An 11,712-nucleotide genomic window follows, 5' to 3' on the forward strand; every position below is an offset into this window, starting at 1 on the left:
CCCACCTGATTTTTATATAAAAAACTGAGTTATAAATAATAATGTTTCTATTAATCATAACAATTCTGAGATCAATCTCGGTTTCCACGCGGGCACAATAAGGATATACATATGTGTATGTATATACAACTTTTAGATCGAAGAATGAACATAAAAAGAAAAATTTCATATCTTTTTTGGCTATTAAAGTTGAGATCTTATCTCAGCTATAATAAACATGTAAACTTTTGTCTTAAATCTCTCTGTTAATTAAAGGAAATCTGTTGCATATTTTAAACGATCTATGCGCACAGACGGCGGGAAGCGACATTGTTTTAATACTATGTAATTACATACATATAGAAATTGTAAATCTTAGTCTCACGTTTTTAATCTGTAACAGTTGAAATTAAATAATAAACTTTACTAATTCCGGTTTAAATATTCCAGATAAAAAATCTGCTTTCTGATAATAGAATTATTATTGGCGCAAAAAGTAAATATTACAAAATAATCTTATATACCTATATGAGTTAACAACATATGTATGACTATTATTAAATATCACATTCACATTTTTATTTACATGTAATATAGCACTTTACAAAGAGTGAATCTTATTATACTTTGGGTAATGGCTTATTTACATAGCCTGAATTAAGGATAATCATCCCATGCCCTAATGGAAAGGTAAAAGTAACATTAAATACATGTATAGCAGACATTTTAAGAGGTAAAAAGTAATAAAAAAAAACGTCAAAAACAAAGCATAATTTGATTTTCTATTTTTTTATGGAAAAGCTTGGCGGACGAGCATATGGGCCACCTGATGATAAGTGGTCACCATCACCCATAGACAATGACGCTTTAAGAAATATTACCTATTCCTTACATCGTCAATGTGCCACCAACCTTGGGAACTAAGATGTTATGTCCCTTGTGCCTGTAGTTACACTGGCTCACTCACCCTTCAAACCGGAACACAACAATACTGAGTACTGTTATTTCGCGGTAGAATAACTGATGAATGGGTGGTACCTTCCCAGACGGGCTTGCACAAAGCCTTACCACCAAGTAAAGCGAAAACGAACAAAAAGCGCTATCGATGAAAGCGAGAATGACTATAAATATGTATGTGTGTGTTTGTATGCGTGCGTGTGTGAAATTTTCAGTGTATTGTGCAGAATACCGCACATTGTAACTGACAGTTGATTTGATGGCATCTATATAAACAAAGCGTATTAAAATAGTCTCATGAAAATGGAGAGTTCCATGCTGTTAGATAGATCTTGATCACGAAATTTCAGGAAAAGATAAATGTGATCTTAATATGATAAGTATGAGATTTAAAATGACGTGTTACATTACAAATCGATTGTCAATATTTCAAGTGAGATATGAAGTGATATTTCTTAGAATATTTCGTTGTTCCTTGACCACAATCATATATCAGCTCATGCTCGATTCAGTTAATCTAGCATAGCTAATTATATTAGCATTAAGTTTAATTTTCTTTTTTGACTTAAGCGAAAAATTTAAAGTTGAACCAAAATATTGATTGGGAAGTCACTGGCCCCTAAGATACGGGTTTTCCTAGTTTAGGGGTACAGGGCCTCTGTGAGATATGTATTTTGATCTAAGAACAATAAATATAATTTGATTTGAATCTGTATTCAGTATGTGACTATAAGAACCATACACGTGCGACGAGTCGCACGCTGTAAAACCGTTTGCGATTTTAACGCAGTTTTGATAAATGACAAGAAGCCATGCCTAATTTTTACATATTTAAAATACACCCCATGGAGGGCGGGGGCAACCTATGAAATTGTAAAAAACCGAATAATCAGGGGTACAAACTGAAATCGACGATTTAAAATACTACCAAAGGTAAATAAATAATGTTAACCCTTCGCTGATAAACCCTTTTGCACCCCTATATCCCATCCCTTTGAAAGTCAGTCAGTCTCAGTCGAGGTACGAAAAGGTTCGTCACCTTAAGATCTAGATTTCGTGTGCTCAGTATGAGCGATAATCTGCTTTACCGAGCGAGAATGAAATATTGCGTCGCAATTATTCGATGTTTAGATTCAAAAGGTGCTAAGAGTTAAAGACTTGATAAACGAATGAATTTGAAAACTGACGAAGGTTTTCTTACTCTCTGTACAAAGGTATAAACTAGTGTAGCAACACGCAGCAGTTCTTGTATTTCATTCACCGTTAATGGGTTGTGACACTCGGCTACGCAGATAGTACTTGAAAGCAAATTGACGCGATATCATTTGTTGACAGCTTGGTTTATCTATGGATTTGCGAAAAAATGGCGTTTCGAACGTTGACGAAACTGTTATCGGAATTTTGGAAGTAGAATTAAAGTGGAAATAAATAGTTAAATGTAATAAATATTTTTAGAACCAGAAGTAGGAAGTAGGTTAACCTCTAAAACAATTATCTTTAATTTAAAATAACAAGCAATCTACCACAAAAGAAAAAAATTTAGTATACAACACAAATAACCATCAATCACAAATAATCACATTACACGGTAATAATTATAATTGCAAATCTCAATATGTCAACTACGAATCTCCCGCCTTTTTGTTTCTTTTTAAAAGGGAAGTTGTGTGACTTGACGCTGATGTTGCTTGTTTATTCCAACAATATATATTATTAATAGACTTAGAGAAAACTTACCATCAGGTGACCATTAGACCGTCTGTCTATTTAAAAAAACGAACTGAAATGTAATAAATCATAATCATAACTATATAACAAATGCGGAATTAACTTTGTTAATTGTAGTCCATTAATCGTGATTCAAATTTTATACACTTTGTGGGTACAGTAAGGGTTCTTAATACCTGCTGTACAATTCCAGATATTTACGCGAATAATCATAAATATACTCAAAATGTACATACATTATCCGATAATAGACTTATATGACAGTGTAAATGAATCTTAACTTTGTTCATTCTACTTCCTACAAACCTACTAATATTATATTTGTGACAGTTTGTAAGAATGGATGTATACTGTATGTTTGTTAATCTTTCACGAAAAAGTATTGTACCTACAAATTTGGATGAAATTTTACAGTAATATAGGATATACTTTATTATTATAGGATATATTTTTTATTTATTTTTTTAACTTTTTTTCTCTTTTTTAATTTTTTAACATGTGGTCTCATTGGCGGATTTTTTTTATAATGTTACTTAGTTTTATGTGTATTGTTGTTATTAATTTTGGTATTTTTTTTCCATTCTCAGTCTCTTTAATGCTATATGTGAGAACTGTTATTGGCCTAATAGTTATTTGTTGTTTTGTTTGTCAACGGCTGTATGTTCTCCAATTAAATAAATAAATATAGGTACATCAGAATAACACAATAGGATAAAATTTATAATGATTTTATGTCATTTGGTTATATTATACCACCTATAAAGTACTCATTTGAAGCCGGGGCGGGGTTTTATTATATTGGTTGGAATAGTAGGATAGAATGTAGGCGGGCACCAACGCCCAAAGACCTTGGGTCTGTAAGAAATATTAAGCATTCCTTACGTCACCAATGCGTTGCCAACCTTGGTAACCAATATTATGTACCTTGTACCATTAGTTACACTGGCCTAATCACCCTTCAAACTGAAATAACAATACTAAGTACCTGATGAGTGTGTCGTACCTACCTATCACCAAGTAATATGAAATGAAATAAATGTGTCAGTCGCGTGGAGATGTTTTTGGCGAAGAAGATAAAAATAGATAAGCTATGGCAGTCCTCATCCTCAATTATATACATATATCAGTATGTTACGATAAATTAATATATAAAATATATATATAAGCGTGCCAATAGAAATGCATTATCATGCATTTTAAAAAATATTTTATTAAAAAGTGTTTGCATTTTCGTAAATCATTATCATTACATAGTATATTACAAAGTCGCTTAACGCTGTTTGTCCCTATGTATGTTAATCTTTCAAATTACGCAACGGATTTTGATGCGGTTTTTTTTCAATAGATAGAGTAATTGGAGAGGAAGATATTTGTTTATCATACCTGTACATTATAGAAAATAAACAAGCAAAGATCTATATTATATTTAGTATCAGCATTGCACCCATGCGAAGGCGTATCGCTAATACAGAATAAACAATTACAAAAACAGCTGAAAACTCATCTGCTGGAAAGTCACTACAAACGCTCATAGACATCGGGGACTGGAAGATTTGTTACGAATAAGCTGTTTTCCTTGAGGTAAAGATTACTTTTTTATTGCATATTTTGACGGATGAGCATATGGGCCACCTAATAGTAAGTAGTTACTACCGCTATAGACAAAGTCACTGTAAGAAATATTAAACATTCCTTAGATTACCAATGCGCCACCAACATTGGGAAATAAGATGGTATGTCTCTTGTGCCTATAGTCACACTGACTCAAATCGGAACACAACTATAATAAATACTGTTGTTTGGCGGTAGAATAACTGATAAGTCATACTTACCAAACGATTGTACACAAAGCCCTCCCACCAAGTAAAGTAAAATAGTTGTAAAGCTGGTCCCACAAACTAAAAAGATTCGAACCTAGGACCGAGGTTTTGCAGCATCATATATTAACCGAAATCATCGATTAAACAAACAGTGCAATATAACAGTGTACCGACTACGTACTGCGTAATAGCTCTCGTCCTAATGTAGAATTGTCAATTAACACCGCTAACTGAATCCTAGACGGGTTAAATGACTTTGAACCTTTATAAAAATTCCAAACAATTAACCTTTGGATCATTTGAGTTACATTTAATTACACAAAACACTAATTAGCAACTACATGTACTTGTTTCGTGTTTTTTATACTAAATTTAATAGTATGTATCTGTTGAGAACTCTCTTCAAAAGTTCCGATGACATTTTACTAGAACTAATGAAGTAGCCATCGTAGGGCCAAGTGGTGCAGTGCACAAGGGCCCCGGAGTTCAGGGGGCCCTCTAAACTAAACTTTAAGCTTGGGAAGCTAGAAAATCACAACCCTGCGCTCAAGATTTCTTATTTGGTATCTATAATTTTAAAGGGTAATTATTAGTTAAAGAGGGATGGAAAAGAGGAGGTGAGGGCCCGATTCTTTTTCTATGCACCGGGGCCCTTCCTCGCCTAGCTACGCCACTAGCTATAACATACACAAGGGGCAGATCATAATATGAATTAGTACTTAATTATAATGTTGGGCTTCGAACAGTGGTATGGTCGAGAAGCGAGGGACTCAAGTGGGAAGTTAAGTGGAGTGTTACAGCGTAGAGTGGCAATGAGTCTTAGCTCTGAATGTTATTTAACTTAATATTTTATTTAAAAACGTTTATTAAATCGTCGATGGTGAAAAAAAAGGCAATTTACGGACGAGTCGTTTGTGAAAATGACTTATGAATTTGTCAGTTTTCCCGTCAATCGTATTCGTATTCGTCTCACTTATTCAGGCAAAAGTAACTCAACAGTGCAGCCAAGAGAGGATCTCTTTTTCAGACATTTAATATTTTTAAACCGATATATTATTTAAAATAATAAATAAATAGTTATTTTATTTATGAGACGCTAATTATATGTAAATTTAAAGTGTAGATAAATGAATCATTACATTTAATAGTTAATATCGTTTCGTTATCAGATAAGCTGGCATAATGTATTTAATCTTTGCCATTTTTGTCTGACACATAGCGTTATGTAAGCATCAGTCCATCGAAACAGATGGATTTGTTTATTTATTTGATTTAATTAACCTCAACTTTATGGTCGTACTAGAAATAATAATCTGATGCAATAATATCAAAATAGAAAAGTGATACATACAAAAATAAATTAATACTGACATTAGTTAATAAGAAGACACATATATATACTAGTCATAAATGTTATGAACCCAGCTATGGTATTTATTATACACGTTTGCAGACAGACAAATGGGTTATCTGATGATAAGTGGTAACTACAGCTCGTGGAAAATTGCACTAAAATAAATTTTAACCATTCCTTAAAAGGTGGCCAGCATTCTTAGGGACTAAGATGTTATGTCTTTTGTACCTGAAAAAACAGTGGTCTCTTCACCGTTCATTACATAACATTACATTGCTGTTTTGCAGAAGAATTTATTATGGGTAGTACCTACCCAGACGGACATGTATAAAGCCACCATGTAAAACTCCGAGGTACGGTTCGACTACAACGGATATCACCTTATAATAAATAACATGATGCTAAAATAAAAGAAAAAAAAAACAAAATTCGGTATGAAATCCTTTATTGATTTTTGGTATTTTTTGAGACAGTTTCTTTTTTTTTAACCCACTTTACTGAGATACAAAATTATAAGTCAATAGGATTAATCGTCAATTTTTTATAATAGTTTACTAAAATTAATTGTAATAACGAAATTTTACTACGCTTTTAACCCATCAAATGCAACAAGAGTTAAAAAGATGAGAATTTTTAAATAATAGTGACGAACATAATGGGTTTTAATAAAGCTTATTTACTTGCAGCCACAGACACCAATCAAAATGTTTAAGTATTGCATAGCCATAAACAAGCCAAATTCTGTATAAACAATAAAATAAAAAAAATAATGAAACATAATTTAATAAAAAAAAATGGAAATGAAAATATACACTTTTAATTTAATTAGAATTGACATAATCTGTGGTGTACACCAATGATGTTTTATCTCTAGATACCACATCGAATACTATTAAAGACGAGTCAATCTTATTTTAAGCATCACCATATTCAAATAAAAACTCTTAAAAAAATACTTTCAAGGCATCATATTAGAATACCTATGTCAAAAATAAATTAAAAACAAAACTGTATCTAGAGCTACAATATCATTGGCATTGCTTTAGATTTTGACATTATATTTCCCGCCTTTTTCTGACACAAGACGTCACCCAAAACAATACATAGTATCATTATAATTACAATATAAGCTGATGTGTGATGTGATTTGGGTTTTAGTAAACTTCTTATTATTACTAAAAGAAAGTACAATTTCATTCATCACATAAAGAAGTATTAAATCTTCAAAGAGATATGTAACAATTTTTGTTTACAATGTACTATATGTCATGTTAGATATTAAAATATAATAAATAATGAATTATATTTAATGGATACATTTCTTTTTTAATTTACAATTAGCTGCAAAAGTTGGTGAAAATTTATAAAATAGAACAGATAAAATAAACATCTCCAATTTATTTTCAGATGCAAAAAAGTAGTCATAGTAAAAAAACACAAAGGACTTCCTTAATTTTGTAATCATTGAAAGCTGTGAATTGATTTACTTTAAATTTTTTTTTATTTATAAACTGAACACGAACCAAACACATACTGCCAAGTTATATTTTTTACAATTTTCAAATTTAACGTAACGAAATTATATGCCTATTAAACATTTTAATATTAATTACTATTTCAAAAAAAAAGCTATTAACATGTTCTCAAATATAGATAATAAATAATAATACACTTCAACTTTTGCAGCTACAAATAACCATCACACACAGCAAAATTATTTTCACTATCCAAAACAAAATTATTGCTACAGCACACAACGATCAATTCATTTTTCTATTATTATTTCGTGATAAACTCATTTAGACGCGTTTCTGTGATTCATACTACATTATTCACAATTTAATAAAGTACATATTAACTTTTAACATACCTACATTTTTAATCTGTATTTAAATAACGGAATGTATTTTTAACATTTGACAATTCGACAGATTAAAATATTTTTATTAATGTTTTTTTTTTTAATTAATTCTATCGATATAACGCGATGGTAGTAAAAATCACAGAAACACAAATTACTGATTCGCATTCAAACATAATAATAACAAATGTATTTCAACAATTTCACAACAATATATCTAGGAATAAATAAAATATTGGCTATGTTATTATTTTAGTATTATTTCAGCGGACATGTCAACACTTAAAACCAGATGAGAATTCATATATACAGCCTTAAAAGAAAAAAAGTATAAGCTTTATAACTCTTGATTCGTTTATTTCATTAAAAAATATACCATTCATAAGTGGGTCTCGTCTATTCCCTAATCATAAAGTTTTTGTATGACTAAATGCATAATATAACACATCTACACGTGTAATATACTAATAGTTATATTATACGACTTTTATGCCAGCCTTACTCACTATCAAATAACGATAGAACGAGACGGCAATATCTAGAATATAGCTCTCTCGTTCTATCTTATGAATCTGTATCAACTAGTGTTGCCATGTGTGATTTTAATAGTTATATTAATCAGGCTGGCATAACGAATATACAAAGAACGTTATGAATTAAGTGATAAAGCTGTGACGAATACAAGCCACAGCGAGACAAAACATAAGCTAATTCTTATAAAAATACCTCCTCAGTATTTCAACGGATATCTATAAAAATACAGGTATTTCGATAAACACATATATCTAGTTATTGTATGAATAAAAGGTCACTTAAAAACTTGCGTCTATAGAAAATTAATTCATTATCACATAATACATTTCATTGAAATTTATTTCAACGGAAACAGTTTTGATATAAGCATTTATGAGTATTTTGTTTATACAGGTCTCGATCTAAAAAAGATATACCCGCTAAATACTGAAGAGGGCGCAGCGTATGCTACCTTACACTTAATACTTTTTTTAAGGTATTATTTGTCAATTTTTTAACTTTTTTTTTATGGCACCACAGCCACTTATCTCGAAGACAATCACACATTACTTGTGCATAAATAAATTATTTAAATCCTTCGAAATACTCCTCGAAATGGAGCCCTAGTTTATATCTTAACAAAAAAAAACATTCCAAAATCGAATCAAACATTGTAATAAATAATTAGACGAGCCACAGATAATCTATGAGAAACGTCACTGATTTTGACAGATTTAAATTTAAATTGTCCGGTAATGCGGTAATTGTTAATGATTTAATCTTTGAATGACGAACGCGAAACGCAATTCCCCAACATTAAAGCAACCGTTATCTCAAATCTCTGCTACTTGAAACAATACGTGATGTAAACGATGTTATAACATTTATCTGAGCCGTTTTTTTATCTGTATCACGCCTATGTTTTTAAACTAAATTATCTGTTATCACGATAAATTCAACTCAACTAAATAAAATACTTATATAAACCAGTTCGATTCCAAAGAATATTTCGAAGGAAAGCAATATAAGACCTTATTGCAATAAACCCAAGTATCATATTGCCCTACAACTGTCTAACATCACAACCGAGGCCAGTAAGCGATGTAGCCTATATAAGCTCATTTCATTGAAATTTCGACTTTAACAACAACAAAATGAAATCTAAACTCGCATGCACGATGGCATAATATACAAAATGACTGAATAAATTGAGGTAAAGTATTCGTGTAAAATATAATTTGACTACTGTGTAAAAATATTGATTAAATTATAAGCCGTTCTATATGACCATAGACAAACATAGACAGATATTTCATTATTATCGCGATCACAATTGATAATGGTGTCAATTCTATTGTACGTCTTTATTCTTCTAAAAGTTAATGTATTGTTAACTTTTTCTTCTGTATGGAGGTAAAACAGGCTAGCACTATTTCTGCCAAATTTCAATAATAAATGAAATTTAAATTGATAATTCAATCTTACAGATGATTATTTTATCATTCATCTTTCCATTCAATTATTTTAGTACATTCGCTATGATTCTGATTCCCTTTCTTTTATGTTCAATAATTTATTTTTTAAATATGTAATATATAAATATCACCGCATCACAGATAAAGATAATATGATATGATACCATGTTAGATTATTCAATTTTTTTTTAAAAGATACGTTACTTTTTTATTTATTTAACAACTTGATGAATTTTAATTATTTCTGTTATATTTTATGTTTGTTTTGTTACGTATCTGTTAATAAAAAATATATTTTTTTTATTTATTTAACACATTTTATTGAAACGAATCGAATATTTACTTTAAGCTATGGCTAACTGTTTATACGTAGAATGCGATCTATAAAAATATATATTAAGAACAGAAATCAATCATTCAATTTATATAATGATATAATCTGTCTATGTGTCTATTAAATGACAACTGACTTTTTTTTATTTACTATAACCAAGATAGCTGTATGGAAAAAAATCTGTAATTTTTGGAATCATGATGAATACCAAAACTCATTTTAAAATTAAAAAAAAGTTCTTTATTTCAGAGTATGTTAAGCTGTCGAATTTGAAGTTTAATTGAGTCAGTCGTCATTCTATATAGTATTGTAAAAGGAACCAAGATTCAAGGTAAATAACATCAATATCGTACAAGCCGAAACATATATGGCCTTACATATAAATTATGTAAAGTGGGCGCTCAATAAAACAATATTGTATTTTCAGTGAACTATTACAAAATTCTAAAGATACTTTTAGCCTTGACTGATGATATTTTATGTTAAAAAAATATTGACTATTATGGATGAATTAAAATTTGCTCTGTAGATAATCTCCGGAAAAATATTCCTTAGTTAATTATTGATTATTAGTTTGTTACCGGTTCCTGTCAGTAGAATCTACATTCCGAACTCGTAGCACACCATTATATAAATTACTTGTAAAAACTTTCTTAAATGGTATGCGCTTGTCATTTTTAGAATAAAAGAAATAAAGCAGAAGTTAACTAAGCACCCACTAAACGTTTATAAATAAGGCCGTTAATCACTAAAATGTCAATGTCAAAATAATGTCAAGTAAGAATTTAGTTTTACTTTTTAAGTGTCATTTGGATTTCTATTTTTGACCGTGCTGCTTAGAAATGTTCTATATGTTCTACGACTTTTAAAAGAAAGAATCCATAAGATCAATAGTAACACGGATTGTAACTGTCACTTTCTTTTTTTTTTTTAAAGTCAACACGGTCCTTTAGACAAAGGAAGTATTTTCTGCATGTATTGAACTAATTGTTTAACTTAAATTATAAAAATGGTAATATTTGTAAGTCGTTTTTGGCTTGAACCATATTGTATTGTAATTTTTACGATAACTTGAATGGAATCTTTATTTATTTTATTTAATAAAATTACAAAAGATAATAAATTGATTTTAATTTCGATTTTTTTATTTTAGCTTTACAGAAATATATAAAATGTAAGATTTATTTTGTTTTAATATTGCTTTTTGATTTTAATTACAAAAAATAAAGAAAAAAAATTCTTTTCATTGTATCGTCGACCTCTTTTGAGTATTCAAAACTCGTCAGTGGCATAATTTCACGCGCCCTTATCGCAAATATGAAATTAAAAAGAATTAATTTTATTAAATATAACTTTACAGAATTCCATTCAAATTAAATAAAAAAAATTGTGACAATTATCTATATCAAAATCACACATACATAGCATAAGCATTCACACAATTAGAAAGCCTATTCCTAAACCTAGATTGCGCACGAGGTGAGCAATAAGAGAAATAAGTAGATTAAAAAAAGACATTCAAGTTATAACGCCACGTATTCACTTGCAAAAGTGTTTCGATTTTTGAATTCAATCAAATTTCTGAACAGGTTTTAACGGCCATTATTTAAAAAAAAAAAACAGTTTTTGTATTAATCATGTCAGATTTTAATATTGTAATTCGAAATTTTGAAAATTGAGTTCTAGATATA

This window comes from Vanessa cardui, chromosome 24 (genome assembly GCF_905220365.1).
Source record: "Vanessa cardui chromosome 24, ilVanCard2.1, whole genome shotgun sequence".
Classification (NCBI taxonomy): domain Eukaryota; kingdom Metazoa; phylum Arthropoda; class Insecta; order Lepidoptera; family Nymphalidae; genus Vanessa; species Vanessa cardui.